Genomic DNA, 17,265 nt, shown 5'->3' with positions numbered 1-17,265 from the left:
GCTAAGTCATTACACCTGGTGTCAATTAATGCGTGTGTGTGTGTTTGTTGCAGGGATGGAGCATAAAAGGAGGGGGAGAGCAGAGAAGAGTCTTGCCCGACTAGAACGTGTGTGTGTGTGTGTGTGTGTGTGCGCGCGCACGCGTGCGTGCGTGCGTGCGTGTGTGTGCGCGCATGTGTATGGGTGAATGATAAAGCTGAAAAGCTGAACAAAATAGTTTAAAAAAAAGTGTATGTGTAAACATCAACACTCGCCTGCCGTGCTTCTGTACTCCCGGGTTTTGGCACCACTGTGACAGATCCTGATGTGGGTGGAGCACAGAAGCACGGCAGGTGACTGTTGATGTTCACACATACACTTTATTTTTAACTATTTTGTTCAGCTTTTCAGCTTTATCATTCACCCATACACGCGCACACATGTTCTAGTTAGGCGAGACTCTTCTCTGCTCTCCCCTTCCTTTTATGCTCCATCCCTGCAACACACACACACACACACACACACACACACACACACACACACACACACATTAATTGACACCAGGTGTAATGACTTAGCCACTTACTTTCCCCAACTCCACCTTCTATTCACAAACTGCGGCTTGGCCATGCCCCCGCTGCCACAGACACATCTTTTGCCCCTAGTTTGTGATCAGCATATGCTTTGCTTTTCCACTGTTTGTTCTCTACCCTGGAAGCAACTTGCTGTTGGGACAGTGAAGGCTTCTGTGGAAGTGGACGTCCTGCCACATGAAGCTTGGTGCGCATGGGTCATCCATGCAGCAGTTCTGCTGGTGAGCACTGAGTTGTGGAGTGGGGCGTTGCCTGATAAACATGAAGGAAGTCATGTGTAAAGCCTTTCTATGACTGCCCTTCAAGCAGTGAAGTCTGTAAACTGTCCTTCAAGCTTCGGTTAAAGTGCTCAATCTCACCATTTGCTCTGGAGTGGTAGACGGACAACTTCCTATGCACAATACCCCTATCCTGGAGGAATGTCTCAAACTCCCATGACACAAATTGAGGGCCAATATCAGAGACCAACTCTTTAGGGTCTCCTTCCCTGCTGAAAACCAATGACAAGAACTGTATAACAGTTTGTGAGGTAAGTAGTTCAAGCAACTCTGTTTGCATAAGACAGGAAACACATGCAGCCTTGAATTCAGTCTCAGTAATAGCAGACAATGTAGAGGTCAGTGAGACCTCTATCTCTTCTTCTAAGCTATGTTCTGAGTATGGGAGTGGAAGTCTAGATAAACAATCTGTTGTAACGTTCTCACACCCTGGCTTGTACTGAATGTTGTATGAGAATGAGAGTAGTCTAGACGACCATCTAGCAATTCACATGCCCACTCTACCTTGACCTTTAGAGGCAAGCAGTGTAGTCAAAAGACTGTGGTCAGTACATAATGTGAAGTGTCTCTCCCATACATAAGCAAGTCCTCCACTTTTCAGTGCCCCCCCCAAGCTTCCTTTTCCACATTAGAGTATTTCCTTTCTGCTTAGGTGAGTGTATGTAAAGGCTACTGTTTTCTCTGAGCCATCTGGGTGTATCTGAGTAAGTACTGCACCCAGACCATAATCTGAAGCATCTGTAGTTACAACTGTGAGCAGCTCAGGGTTAAACAGAGAAAATGCAGGGCTATTGACAATAAGTTCTTTCACAGCATTGAAACTCATCTGGGCCTCAGGTGTCGATGTGAACAAATCAGCACCATGAAGAAGTGCTCGTAATGGCTCAATAACTGCAGCATATCCTGGTGTGAATTTTGAGTACCAGGATGTGAGCCCAAGGAGTGATCTGAGCTTTTGAATGTCTGTAGGTGGCGGTGCTTTGGTGACAGCAGCCAAATGTGTAGCATCTGGTTGTAGCCCTTTCTCTGACACTGTATGACCCAGGAAAGACAGTTGCCTTTGTCTGATGTTACATTTTGACATACTCAGTTTGAGTCCAGCCTCCTCAATGCGCCACAGCACGGCAGTCAGCCTGTAACCTGACACTCATGTTAGCTTGTCGAACTCCTTCCAGTCGGTGACGTGGGTGTAAAGGATAGACAGGTTACAGTTGACAAATAAACTTCTTTATTGAAGAACCAGCGAGACAATTTTCAGCGTGGACACATTTCCTGTTCTTTTTCTGTCAAAGACCAGACAGGAGAGGAGATCAAATACACTCAAACCACAGTTTATTAATAACAGGGGAAAAGGCAGTTGGGAAAATGTATGTGTGTGAAGTTCAGTGGCAGGAGGACTGAGAGGCAGGGATGGCTGGTGACATCTGAAGTCTCCCATCCAAGTACTGGCCAGGCCTGACCCTGCTTAGCTTCTGAGATCAGACAGGATCAGGCATAGTCAAAGAGGTGTGGCTGTAGGTTGACAGCTCTTGGGTTTCAGGCAGTCTCCCAGCAAGCAGTCCCTCAGCAGGCAGGAGATAGAGAGCAGGCTGGAACACAAAGTCACAAATCAGGTAGCAAGAAAGGGGACAGAAATGCAGGGTCAGGTTACCAGGGCAGAAGAGTAGGGCTCCAGGCAGGGCTGCTCACACCAGGCAGATGGAGAGGCAGGCGAGCAGCAGGGCTGGGCGAGCTGGAGATCAGGCGAAGGTACAGGAGAGGCAGGCAAGAGGCAGAGTCGACAGGACAGAAGGCAGATCAGGTTACTGGGGCTGGAGAGCAGACAGAGTCAGACGGAACAGAATATCTTCAGGAGTCAGTGTAGTAGGAACACAGAGCAGGTTATCACGCTGAGAGTTGCAGACGATCTGACAAAGAAGCTTGGGAGAACTGCAGTATAAATACACACAGGGGGAAAGCAGGTGATCGGCAACAGCCAATGACAGTCACTGAAAGTAAATAAGAGGAAGTGAGTGCAGGTGTGGCCGGTAATGCTGAGTGGAGATGTTACCTGAAGAGAGAAGCCCACAGGTAGGACCATGACATTTTCTTTTTTTTTTCCCCTGCCTCGACTCCCCTCAAAATCCTGCCGGAGGGGAAACTCCCCCCGGAACCAAAAATAATTAATATTCAAAATTATTCTTTTCATTGCACAACTTCACATTCCTATTTAAACCAAATGAAATAAAATAAACAACTTTTGGCCATAATACACAACATAAAAATACAACATAAAAATAATAGTTTACAGTCGTCCCCTGCCAAAAATAGAAATGTCCACATTTCGTGACATGGCACTAATAACGAGCTATGGTCCACAAAATCATTTGTTAACATACATGTCACCAATACCACTGATCAAGCACAGTGAGTAAGAAAGAAGGGTAACTTTACATGACATATATCCAAAACAGTTTCAGGAAAGAGAAAAATCAGTTGCCAAACCGAACAGACAAAACAAAAGGGTAAGTATACGGTACATTAAACATCATACCCGAATTTAACTGGTGGTTGTACTTGACAGCCACTATGGGTAGTTATTAGAAGAGGCAACTGACTAGGTGAGACAGATGAATTAATGTCACCCACATGGCTGGACTCAACATCACTGCAGTGCATTTCAAGAAGACAAGGAGGTGCTACTGATGCAGGTAAAGGGTCAGAACTAACATGAACCTGAGAACTACCTTCTGTATCTGTAATAGGCACTGGCCTCTGAGACTGGGCTGCTATGTCTAAAGAAGCTGTGGGCAGATAGGGAAGAGCCCCAGATAATGCTGTAAGAGTGGACTGAGTAGGCATAGGTGCTGGCCTCAACCCATCTGCCTCCGAGGGTTCTGTGTTGTGAGGTGACTCATCTGTCAACTTTCCCTTATATACCTTTAGCCTGTTGTGGTGCACCACCCATTTCCTCGATTCAGGTTTCTTTGGATCAGTGATTTCATATGTTACACCAACACTATCCCCCTTATTGAATCATTTCAATATGACAAATGGCTCCTTCCATCTAGCTGCCAACTTATTCATTCGCTGTGCCGGGTCATCTAATAACACATAGTCTCCCATCTCATGAGGGTGAAACACCACATGTTTATCATACTGCAGCTTCTGGTGGAGTTTAGCCGCAGCAGACCTCTGGGCAGCTTCCCTAAGGGCAAGAAAGAGACGTGAGGTAACATCTTTGGCATAAGCTGCAGGTGTACTTGGTGTTGCAGATGTTGCTGTAGGATCCCAATTTATTTCAAGGTGTACTGGTAAATGTGGTTCCCTACCATGGGCCAAGAAAAGGGTGAAAATCCCATGCTACAATGGGTACTGCTATTGTAAGCCAGCTCTACCTGAGGTAAGTACTGAACCCATTCTCCCCCTGCCTGAGACAAGTATTTCACCAGTTGATCCTTTAGAGTCCTATTAAACCGCTCTACCATACCATCAGATTGAGCATGGTAAGGGGATGTTCGGGTTTTCTCAATTTTTAGTAAAGAACAAAGCTCTTCCATCAAATCAGATTCAAATTGTCTGCCCTGATCTGTGTGTATTGATTCAGGAATGCCATGATGCCTAATGTACTCCTCAAAAATACACTGTGCTATAGTAGTAGCATGCTGGTCCTTCATCGGATACATATTGACATAGCGAGTGAAATAATCCATGAGGACCAAGACATATCGGTATCCCCCAGATGTTATGGGGAGTTCAGTTATATCTGCGGTGACTTTCTGAAATGGCCGAACTGCCTGAATGGGCTACAAAGGTGCTTTCTCATGTGGTGTGGGGGAGCCTTGCTGCTGGCACGGCAGACATTCAGTACAGTACTTATATATATATCCCGTGACATATATGGCCAGTAACAAATTTTTCTTGCCTTCTGTAAGGTACACTCTGAACTCAAATGTCCACTAAAACCATCACCATGAAGAGCTTTCAAAGCGGTAGGTACTAGCCGGTCCGGCAATACAACCTGGTACCCTAAGGTAGCATACGGATTTGGTTTGAAAGCATGACAGAGAATACCCTTGATAACGCAAAGTTTCAGAAATTCATGCCAGAGCTTTCGCACTACCGGAGTGGATTCTTTCAACACTCCCATAGGGGGTCTCCTCTTACCCTTCTCTTTCCAAGATAGGACAATCAATAGTGAGTTATCAGCTTGCTGCTGTCTTCGTATTTCATCTAGATCAATTGACAAGGAGGGGCAAATATTTGGGACATCCATTTCATCTTCCCTTTTTTCCCTACTGGATGTTGCCGTGTCCCTAGAACTGGAGGAAGTCAACACACATTGTACAGCTTTAGTGTCTGTTTCCGTGATAGGTTGCCTGGACATGGCATCTGCATTTGCGTGTTGTCTACCCTCTCTGTGAATAACCGTATAGTCAAACACATCCAGTTCCAGGATCCAGCGCGCTCGCCTACCCGTGGGATCATTATCAACCTGAGTTTTCATAAGGCTAAGTAGGGGCTTGTGATCCGTGATTATTTTGAATGGGGACCCGGACAGAAAATGCTTGAAATGTCTCACAGACCATATGATAGCCCAGAGTTCTCGGTCATATGTGGCCCATTTCTGCTGTGCTACAGTGAAGGTATGACTGGCATACGCAATAATGTGCTCTTTGCCATTTTGCACCTGAGCCAACACTGATCCAATGCATGACTGAGAGGCATCAGTGTAAAGCAAAAACGGCAAAGAGAAGATGGGGTGAGCTACTACCGGGGGATTAGTGAGTGCCTGCTTTAAGGACTGGAAAGCATCATCACAATCAGATGTCCAATTAAACAAGGCCCCCTTCTGAGTGAGAGCATTCAGGGGTGATGCAAGAATAGAAAAATTTCTCACAAAGCATCGATAATAAGAACATAACCCTACAAAAGCTCTCACCTCTGTAGTGGTTCTGGGTGTTGGCCAGTTACAAACCTTTTCAAGGTTCTTGGTATCCGGCTGAAGGCCCTGGCTAGACACAACATGACCGAGAAAGGTTACCTGACGGCAGGCAAAATGGCACTTGCTCGATTTCAGCTTAAGGCTCGCGGATCTGAATCGCCTAAAGACCTCTTCAAGACTGCTCAAATGATCTGAAAATGTACAATTAAACACCAAAACATCGTCAAGGTAGATTAAGCATACCTTCCAGTGAAGACCATGAAGCACCAACTCCATTAATCTTTGAAAGGTTGGGGGTGCATTCGTTAACCCCATCGGCACGACTTTAAATTGGTAAAGGGCACTTCCTGTGGTAAACGCAGTTTTCTCTTGGTCCTGTGGGTCCAATGCTACCTGCCAATATCCACTTGATAGGTCCATGGTGCTGAACCAACAGGACCCGGATAAATTATCTAATGCATCTGCTGGACGCGGTAATGGATAAGAATCCTTAACGGTCACAGCATTCAATTTTCTGAAATCGATACAAAACCGATAACTGCCATCTCGTTTCTTTACCAGGACAACGGGTGATGACCATGGACTACAACTCTCCTCAATGATGTCCTCATCCAGCAGTTTCTGAACCTGGCAGTCTATTTCCTCCCGCACACGAGGAGATGTCGTGTAGGCTCGCTGTTTAATTGGCTCGGCATCTCCTGTTCTAATACTGTACTGAACTTTATCTGTTCTACCAAAATCTCGGTCGTGTGTGCTGAATATGTCAGCATATTTAAGAATTAAACTCTCTAATTCTTGTTTCTGCTCACCATCAAGCGCCGTCTGGCTGAAATTAACTTTGGGAAATGTTACAGGCTGAGCATTCAAGTTAGCTACAGTAGCTTCAACTAACGAAAACTCCTCCCCCGATTGGTTCACAACTGAATGAAATTCCCCAAGGAATCTGTCCCCAGGCACATGGCAATCTTCAGTAGTGGGATTCATAACTCAAATGCAAGCCACGCCCCTTTTCACAGAGGTCAGTGTTCGTGCTACTAAAAGGCTCGGCATGTGCTGTAAATCAGGTTCTAAGATACCTGTGTAATTGGGACTGTGTTCAGGGTCACTCGTGTTAGACTGAAGCTTAATCAAGACATTCATTTGGCTTAAAGCAGGGATAGTCACAGGTGCCAACATTACAGCACTGCACTTTAAAGGAGCTATCTGGGAGCTACACAGCAATGGAACAGTCCTGTCCCAAAGCTTCAGCTGATTTGTGGTTAGGTCAATTACTGCATGATGTTTCTGTAAAAAGTCCCAACCAAGTATCAGAGGTTGTGTGGCATTCCTGACTACCTGTACATCATGGATGAAATACTCATCACCTACCCTAATGGAAATAGGGAGTGTACCTAATGTATCCAAACAGTCACCTGTCACTGATTTGGCAAGAACATATGATTTTTGAATTGGCCTCCTCTGTAAGACAGGAATAGACATTCTTAGATTTTCACTAATTAATGAAATTTCAGAACCTGTGTCTACAAACGCTCTCACAGCAGTGTCCTCAACAACAGTAAATACATATGACACTGGAGTTAGCTGTACATTGTCTGACTGCATAATGTGTGGGGCCATACAGTCCTGAACAGCAGACACTCGGCCCATAGTACCTGCTAGCGGGTGTTTCCCTGATGAATGGTGTCGCTGCCGTTGAAGCTCACATGTTGTCTCTCTCTGGATGATGGGCCATAGGAGGACTGGCCAGGCGATCAACGCTCATCTCTCCCCCCAGTGGATGATGTATGTGGAGGACGGTGCTCCCACCGGCCAGGATAAATGGGCGATGGGCTGGGACTACGCCGGTAGCCAGGACTGGGATGACGGTACTGGTCCTTGCTGCTTGATGATCTAGGGGCACGCCATGGAGGTGATGGTGAAGCAGGTGAATAGCCACGGTCCCGACGGCCTGGTGAAGATCTGTATTGGCCATAATAATCACCTCCCTGGTATGAAGGATGAGACCGAGGCCTGTATGTAGAGTGACGCTCTGGCGATGATGACGGTGAATGCCAATATGTCTCTCTCTGTCTGGGAGGCCTCCACCACTCTCCATGCGCACTGTGGTCTGGATCATGTCTTCGCTGCAGACGATCCACCTCCAGCCTAAGCGATCGCACATCAGCCGACAGCTCCCGCATGGCCCTTGTGAGTTCAGGTGATGCACTGGGCTGAGATGAACCATGCTTAGCTGACACCATGGCTGAAACTGTCTCTGTCGATGTGGTAACCACCAGGGGAGTCAGTGACTGAGGGCTCACTGGGGCGGACAGCTTCAAAGCCTCCTGGGCCCTCTCCCACTTACAAGCAATGGCTAATGCCTCCTCCAGCGTAGTTGCTCCATGTTCATGACATTTAGCTTAAAGTATGGGGTCCAGGCCAGCCACAAACCTCCTGAACCGCTCCATTTCAATGGCCGGTGCACCATAATTTGGAAAAGCTTCCAGCACTAGTCTGGTAATTTCAGCTGCATAAACTTCCAGGGGTTCTTTAACCAACCGTTGTCTGGCATTAACAAAAGTTTGAAAATGCAACAAAAATTGCTTCCTCCCAAAAACATCATTCAACTTGGCAACAGATTGGTCATAATTCTTCTTCACGTCCTCCGTCAAGGAAAGCCAATATGCCAAGGCATCCCCACTCAAACGCGTGGGTAGAATGGTTGCGAGATCATGTTGATTATTATCAGTACATGCTTTCACGGCGAGTTTGAGGCAAGCTTTCCAAAGCGAAAAACTGTCCTTGTCTTTGCCATCCCTGTGAAAACACGGTGGCAGCTCGACCTTGTGGTGAACAATTCTGCTGATGTTAACTGCAGGGTCATTGGTGCCCTGTGCTCCATTGATTTCCTCATCCGACATTTAAAAAATGAGTAGGGAGAATCATGCAGCACAATCAGGTCTGAAGAAGTCGAGAAAACACACTGTCCACTCACCACTCGAGCTACCAAGCTAGTTTCAGGAGAGTCCACGAAATACAGCAGTAGCTGTTGTCCGTTGTCTTGGTTGTAGAAGTTGCCAATGGATAGATCACTGTGAGAAGAAAGGAAAAAAAAACACCGCTGCCACCAGTCTGTAACCTGACACTCCTGTTAGCTTGTCAAACTCCTTCCAGTCGGTGACGTGGGTGTAAAGGATAGACAGGTTACAGTTGACAAATAAACTTCTTTATTGAAGAACCAGCGAGACAACTTTCAGCGTGGACACATTTCCTGTTCTTTTTCTTTTTTTTCCCCCTGCCTCGACTCCCCTCAAAATCCCGCCGGAGGGGAAATACTCCCCCCGGAACCAAAAATAATTAATATTCAAAATTATTCTTTTCATTGCACAACTTCACATTCCTATTGAAACCAAATGAAATAAAATAAACAACATTTGGCCATAATACACAACATAAAAATACAACATAAAAATAATAGTTTACAAGCCTTTCATCATGCTGTTCAACTGTCTGACCTGCTATTATGATGTCATCTAAGTAGCACTGGACCCCTGCCATGTCCTTCAAGATCCTCTGGAAACAACTTGGTCCAGATGCCAGTCTGAAAGGCACCCGTTTGAATTAAAACAGTCCATCATGAGTAATGAATGTTGTCAAACTGTGGCTGTCTTCATGAAGTGGCACCTGGTGGTAGCCACTTTGGAGAGCTAAGGTGGAAAACAGTGTTGCTCCCCTCAGTTCTGCAAACATTTCTTCCATATGTGGTAGTGGGTAGCCATCCACCACTATAGCTTTGTTAGGCTCTCACAAGTTGATACATAGTCTCAATCCTTGCCCCCCCTTTTTTGTAGTGACAGCTATGGGCGAGATCCACTCTGATGAATTGACGGGCTCTATGACATCCTGTTCCACCAGTTTTGTCAGTTCTGCCAACGTTGCTTCTCTGATGGGAAATGGTAACCTACACAGTTTCTGTTGCGCTGGTTTAATCTCTGGCCATAGTTTAACTAGGTGTGTAAAGCATCTAGCATAACCTAGTGTGTCTGCATTAGCCTTAACATGTTGGACAGTGTGTGTAGCTGTAGCCTGGCCATTAATCACTTTCATTTGCAATGCAGAAAATAAATCCCTGCCTAACACTGCAGACCCTCGCTTTACGATATAGAGGTCTGTGACTGTACTACAGTCACCAAAAGTCACTGTTGCTTTCAGGCACCTAGCACAGAGATTTTGTTCCCCCCATAGTCTTTGAGTTTGTAGCTTGGCTTCCCCAATGTAATTTTATTGAAGAGCTTCATGTATACAGTCTCTGGTAATATGGACACAGCTGAGCCTGTATCCAGCATTAACTCAATATCATGGCTCTCCCTGCCTTGCGCACTCACTTTAACTATACACATTATGTTTGACTCAGCACATGTACTTACATTTAAAATGGTAATCTCTGGAACAGCCATTTCCTGGACTTGCTTGCTTCCTCTGCATACTTTTGCAAAATGTCCTTTCTTTTTACACACATTGCACTGCACCTCTTTTGTCGGAAATACCTGAAAGTTAGCTGTATGTTGAGTAGAGCCACATCTGTAGCACAGTTTCCCTTGGGTCTGTTGTGAAAATGGAGGCCGTTTACTTTTCCCTTTTCCTGTCCATTTCTATTGCGATCCTTTCACTTGTACTGCATGCACAATGCTGTCGTTCTCTGTACACATAGCTTTAGCCTCTGCCATGGCGATTTCAATCTGGTGAGCTATTGTTAGGGCTTTAGAAAGAGGCAACGGTACCTCCAGCAGTAAGCGCTCTCTGATGCGTGTTGAAGACGTCTTCTCAACAACTTGGTCCCATATCATCTCTTCTTTCATTGCATTAAACTGGCATGTTGTAGCTAGCTCCTTCAAAGCAGCCACGAACTGGTCTGTAGTCTCTCCCATGCACTGACCGTGCTGTCAGAAGCAGGAGGAAATGATGTTCACCATGATTCAGCCATGATGTTCACTCATCTCATCTCATTATCTCTAGCTGCTTTATCCTGTTCTACAGGGTCGCAGGCAAGCTGGAGCCTATCCCAGCTGACTACGGGCAAAAGGCAGGGTACACCCTGGACAAGTCGCCAGGTCATCGCAGGGCTGACACATAGACATAGACAACCATTCACACTCACACCTACGGTCAATTTAGAGTCACCAGTTAACCTAACCTGCATGTCTTTGGACTGTGGGGGAAACCGGAGCACACCCACGTGGACAACATGCAAACTCTGCACAGAAAGGCCCTTGCCGGCCACAGGGCTCGAACCCAGACCTTCTTGCTGTGAGGCGACAGCACTAACCACTACACCACCATGCTGCCCATGATGTTCACTTTCGGCAAAAAAAAAATCCTCTATTGTCTTCAAAGGCTTCTCATATGTATAATCCTCAACTGTAAGTGTGTAAAAAAATTCTCTGACCTTCAGCACCCAAACAATGGATCAGTAAGGCGTGCTTTCTTGGGCCGGGTATTTCCTCCTCTGACATTGCCAAAAGAAAGCTTTCAAATGAGTGAATCTATGCTTTGAATGGAACTGGAGGCTCACCAACATTTTGCAAAAACGGTGCAGGCTGGCTTCGGTACAGGGTCGTCATCCTCGTCGCCAATATGTTGTGTCGTGACGTAATCAAGCATTCAATTCCTTTTCTATACTTTATTAACTAACCGGGAAAAGTAACATAACATGCATGAACAATGCACATTCGCTTCCAAGTGCTCATAACTTCTCTTTCTTTATCTAGGCATACTTCCTATTCCATTTTATGTAGTGCCACCTAGTGGCAAGAATGAATATAGCATATCCCACACTGCTGTTTATAGTAGTTTTTAATGTTGAAACATTTTTCATTATCTTTTAAGCCATTTTTGGTCTACAGCATTTCTACATAAGACTTTTGCATAATACTATATACTAGAACAAGTTGCAAGAGTTACAGTAGTTGGTGTTATTCAAAAAGACAACCACAATGGTGAAACAGCTCTTATTAGCACTTGAAGCCATCCATCCTATCGATTGTTTTGTCTTGCTTGAGGAAAAAAAAAGATTTATGAAGTATCCACTTTGGCTTTATCAGTCACTTCCATTTTGTCTCATATGCTCCAACTTCGTTGCAGGCATGTGTTCAACTCTCACTGTATGTACCTGTTGGCTACATGGCACTGTGCGAAGTTGGATAGGTGGAGTGTGTACATACACCTTCTCCTTCCTTCTGATAGATTGTTGAGACATGATGTTTGGGTTACTTGACCAGTCTCACCTCCTTCTTGATTAGTCTCCCCCCCCCCATTCTGGTGGTGTTTTTGCAAGGTTACTGCTGTTCTGGCACCAAGAATACAAGCTGAATTGAATTATATGATACACGTGTTTTTTGTTTTGCATATGACTGTCAGGGGTGGTGAGCTGAGGTGAAGTGAGGACCCAAGAGCAGACTCAGAAAACAGGCAGTGGAAAGAGAAAACTTCTTTAATGAAGTAGAAGGCAAAAAAGCAAAAAGGTACAGTAGGGCTCAGGCAAAAAATTGGTAGTCAAAAAACAGACCAGGAGGTTAAAACACAGGAGTAGGTAGACACAATCAGGGACAAAAAAAAAAAACAGGACAGAAAAATCTTCACAAAAATTGATGAACACAGGGACAAGGGAAATCCAGGGAGAGGTAGCAAAAGACACAATACAAAAGAACAGGTAGGCAAAAACAGGGACAAAAAACTGAACAGAAAAACTTGACAAAAAAAAACCAAGGAGAAATTCAGGCAGGGGGAAATCAAGAAGACACAATACCAATGAGCTATAATAAGGCAAGGAAAGTCTACAAGATACAGTCTAGCACAGGGGTCGGCAACCTTTTTGCCATGTAGTGCCAATTAGAAATTTTCTTGTTAGTTAGTGTGCCATTCAAATACAACCTCGATTCCAAAAAAGTTGGGACAAAGTACAAATTGTAAATAAAAACGGAATGCAATAATTTACAAATCTCAAAAACTAATATTGTATTCACAATAGAACATAGACAACATATCAAATGTCGAAAGTGAGACATTTTGAAATTTCATGCCAAATATTGGCTCATTTGAAATTTCATGACAGCAACACATCTCAAAAAAGTTGGGACAGGGGCAATAAGGGGCTGGAAAAGTTAAAGGTACAGAAAAGGAACAGCTGGAGGACCAAATTGCAACTCATTAGGTCAACTGGCAATAGGTCATTAACATGACTGGGTATAAAAAGAGCATCTTGGAGTGGCAGCGGCTCTCAGAAGTAAAGATGGGAAGAGGATCACCAATCCCCTAATTCTGCGTCGACAAATAGTGGAGCAATATCAGAAAGGAGTTCGACAGTGTAAAATTGCAAAGAGTTTGAACATATCATCATCTACAGTGCACAATATCATCAAAAGATTCAGAGAATCTGGAAGAATCTCTGTGCGTAAGGGTCAAGGCCGGAAAACCATACTGGGTGCCTGTGATCTTTGGGCCCTTAGACGGCACTGCATCACATACAGGCATGCTTCTGTATTGGAAATCACAAAATGGGCTCAGGAATATTTCCAGAGAACATTATCTGTGAACACAATTCACCGTGCCATCTGCCGTTGCCAGCTAAAACTCTATAGTTCAAAGAAGAAGCCATATCTAAACATGATCCAGAAGCGCAGACGTCTTCTCTGGGCCAAGGCTCATTTAAAATGGACTGTGGCAAAGTGGAAAACTGTTCTGTGGTCAGACGAATCAAAATGTAAAGTTCTTTATGGAAATCAGGGACGCCGTGTCATTCAGACTAAAGAGGAGAAGGATGACCCAAGTTGTTATCAGCGCTCAGTTCAGAAGCCTGCATCTCTGGTGGCATGGGGTTGCATTAGTGCGTGTGGCATGGGCAGCTTACACATCTGGAAAGACACCATCAATGCTGAAAAGTATATCCAGGTTCTAGAGCAACATATGCTCCCATCCAGACAACGTCTCTTTCAGGGAAGACCTTGCATTTTCCAACATGACAATGCCAAACCACATACTGCATCAATTACAGCATCATGGCTGCGTAGAAGAAGGGTCTGGGTACTGAACTGGCCAGCCTGCAGTCCAATCTTTCACCCATAGAAAACATTTGGCGCATCATAAAACCGAAGATACGACAAAAAAGACCTAAGACAGTTGAGCAACTAGAATCCTACATTAGACAAGAATGGGTTAACATTCCTATCCCTAAACTTGAGCAACTTGTCTCCTCAGTCCCCAGACGTTTACAGACTGTTGTAAAGAGAAAAGGGGATGTCTCACAGTGGTAAACATGGCCTTGTCCCAACTTTTTTGAGATGTGTTGTTGTCATGAAATTTAAAAGCACCTAATTTTTCTCTTTAAATGATACATTTTCTCAGTTTAAACATTTGATATGTCATCTATGTTCTATTTTGAATAAAATATGGAATTTTGAAACTTCCACGTCATTGCATTCCGTTTTTATTAACAATTTGTACTTTGTCCCAACTTTTTTGGAATCGGGGTTGTAGGTGTTGTTAACTATGTGTAATTAGACACCACACATTTTAGACGAATATGGATATTTAATGCATTGAGCAAATGTAAAACACCATTGCACTTGTTTTATGCCATTAACCACACACACAAGGTTTAAGAACACCCCCCCACACACACACATTGGATAACAACATTGCAAGCAGCTTATACAAATTCACAAAATAATATCCAAAATCTTTCAGTAGGTAACAGGCCCAAGTTACTCACAATAAAGACGTAGCAGCCTAATGGAAATGGAACTGATGAATAATAAAACTACAGAAAAAAAATTAAATAATGAGTGTCAGAGAACATTGACAAGTAGCCTGCATAAAGTGGCTTAACAATAAACTGCAAATTTGAAGTAGCCTTGTTACAAAATAAATGTTTTGCCTATCAGTCAATGTGATCCCTGGCCCTGCTTCCCCTTACTTAGCTCCGAGATGTGGGGATGGTGATTGGTCACTTTGAGTTGAACGCATGCTTCCGAATGGCCCATTGTCAGACGACTTCAGGAGGGGCAAAGTACATTCTTCATGTGTGAAAATCTGTTCACACAGATATGTTGATCCGAACACTGACAATAAAGCCAGTGCGATATTGCAAAGACAGTTGAACTTTTCGGGTAAAGATGCCCAGCAGGGTTCATTGGCTTTAAACAGCATAGCTCCTCTCTCACAGTCACTTCACAATATCTTGCCATCACTGCCAAACGTGCCACATCATTCACATCTACGCTTTCGTCAAGCGCAATGCTTTTCGTCAAGCGCAATGCTAAATACTGCTCCATCTTTTATGCCAGTTGTTTGCTGCACCCTTACGTTTTCTGCCATTTCACCAATTCGTTGCTTAACAGTTCTGGCTGATACGGGCAAGTCTTTTATTCTTGATTTTATTGTCTCTTTATTTGGCAGCCCTTCAAAAAGACTATCTGAGCTGGAGAGAAAGGCCTCCTTAATGTATTCACCGTCAGTGAATGGCTTTCCATGTTTAGCTATGCAGTGAGAAATTATATAGCTAGCTTCAGTGGCATTGTTTTTAGCTGAGGCAAAGACTTTTAAAATGTGGGCTTGCTTCCCATATCCGCACACTGCATGTGAGATTGATTTGTCTCTATCTGCCTGATCTTTGAAAGTCTTTTCGTGCTTTGCCTCGAAATGACGTTTAACACTGGATGTTCAACACACAACACTTTCAAAACACAACGTGCACACAGCACAGTCCCTCTGAGAAACGAACCCATATTCTTTGGTCCACGAGGAGAGTAAAGCCGAACTGTCGGCTTCTTTGCCATCTTAGCGCAACTGCTGCATCAAGTGGGCCCGTCTCGTGAGAAATATGGGGAGGGGGAAGTGTTGCCAGATTGGGCGGTTTTAAGTGCATTTTGGCGGGTTTTGAACATATTTTGGACTGGAAAACATCAGCAGTATCTGGCAACACTGGGAGGGGGGCGCTATATTGTTGTGTAGGCGTGCTAAAAGAGCAGGCTCGCCATGCAACAGCCAATATGACAGTTCAAGATGACGTTTGAACATTTTTAATGTGTTGAATAATTAGGTTTGTGTATCTTCGTCAGTGTGCCACTGGAAATTCCTCGGCGTGCCAGTTGTGGCACGCGTGCCTAGGGTTGCCGACCGCTGGTCTAGCAAATGGAGTAATGCCAAACAGTTCTTAAAAAGGCCCTGGCTGACGGGAGAGGAGTGGTAGCAGGTGTGGGAGTGGCGTCAGGAAATGGCCTTCAGCAAGGCAGGACTGAATTCCTGTCCTGGATCCGGCCTGGAGCCGACGTGGAAGTCCCACAATCTAAGGCATGGATGGACTGGACCGGACTGTAACAATGACATGGTTCTGAAAGAAATCAAAACTTCCATTCTTATTTCTCTGTAGAAGTTACTTTTCAACTGAGGTGTGTGAGCTAAACATGAATTTAAATTTAGTTGACAATAGGTCTCAGTGACATGTGTTTTGACTATATTTAACAGCACTGTAGTAATTTGCAAGTTATAATTGCTGTTTATTTACAGAAAATACTTTTGCCAGTATTTCACAGTAAAATGGCTGTAGTAAAAATGCTGATATTTAGGCAACAGCAATAGCATTTTGTTTATTCAGTACATCTCTGGCAACCACAGCTGCCAACATTTTACCATAAAACACACTGTACAATTATCTTTAATGCATAGTAACATCACATAATGGTCATAAAAAAAGGCAAACAGTTTGCTGTTAATTTGTTCATGTTTGGTTGTTAATTTTACAGCAAAAGTCTGGCCTTTTATTTAAATAGTATAACAAAAAACAATCTCAACATTCAAGACTTTTTTTATATAAATTAGGAAATGTTGTAGAAAGGAAATGGAAACTGGTTATCTAAACCATCCTAAATTCAGTTTCTTACTCATGGTGCATTTGTTTGTAAGTTTCACCTGTAATCTAATAAACTAGCTCCAATCACTTGTGAAAATCAACTCTGAACTCTAAACAGCAAAACTGCACCTTGAGATTCACCTCTTATTTATCCATTTTATTTATTTATTGCTTATTTGGCATCAAAACACCAACAGATTATATAAATTTAACAGGTTGGTTTGAATGTATTAGCTTATGAGAAGAAATCAGTGGAATTAATTCTGAACACAAGGTTTCAGATCACGGTGTATTTCTTCTACTCCGTGAAACCAATGAGAAATGCTTATAGTGTGTAATAAGAAAAAAAGTCACTTGAGACATGAGTGTTGAGCAAAAAGATAATTTATTGATTGCTTTATTACAAAAATAATTCCAATCATAACATATATATTTATTGGACATACAACCCCGATTCCAAAAAAGTTGGGACAAAGTACAAATTGTAAATAAAAACGGAATGCAATGATGTGGAAGTTTCAAAATTCCATATTTTATTCAGAATAGAACATAGATGACATATCAAATGTTTAAACTGAGAAAATGTATCATTTAAAGAGAAAAATT

At 43.7% G+C, this 17,265-nt stretch overlaps 1 long non-coding RNA gene across 2 annotated transcripts; it reads right to left on the bottom strand.

The window, feature by feature from the left end:
* Positions 1-2,165: 2,165 nt before the first annotated feature.
* On the bottom strand, positions 2,166-9,612 carry LOC132865961 (uncharacterized). 2 transcript variants are annotated; one of them, XR_009650531.1, is made up of 2 exons: positions 9,269-9,612; positions 2,166-4,037 (listed from the first exon to the last, which is right to left on the bottom strand). It is a non-coding gene; the product is annotated as an uncharacterized LOC132865961 (long non-coding RNA). The 2 variants fall into 2 exon arrangements; XR_009650530.1 differs by lacking the exon at positions 9,269-9,612 and adding an exon at positions 7,427-9,243.
* Between the last annotated feature and the right edge of the window lie 7,653 nt (positions 9,613-17,265).

This window comes from Neoarius graeffei, chromosome 18, assembly GCF_027579695.1.
Source record: "Neoarius graeffei isolate fNeoGra1 chromosome 18, fNeoGra1.pri, whole genome shotgun sequence".
Lineage (NCBI taxonomy): Eukaryota > Metazoa > Chordata > Actinopteri > Siluriformes > Ariidae > Neoarius > Neoarius graeffei.
This window is presented reverse-complemented; position numbering and strand designations above follow the sequence as displayed.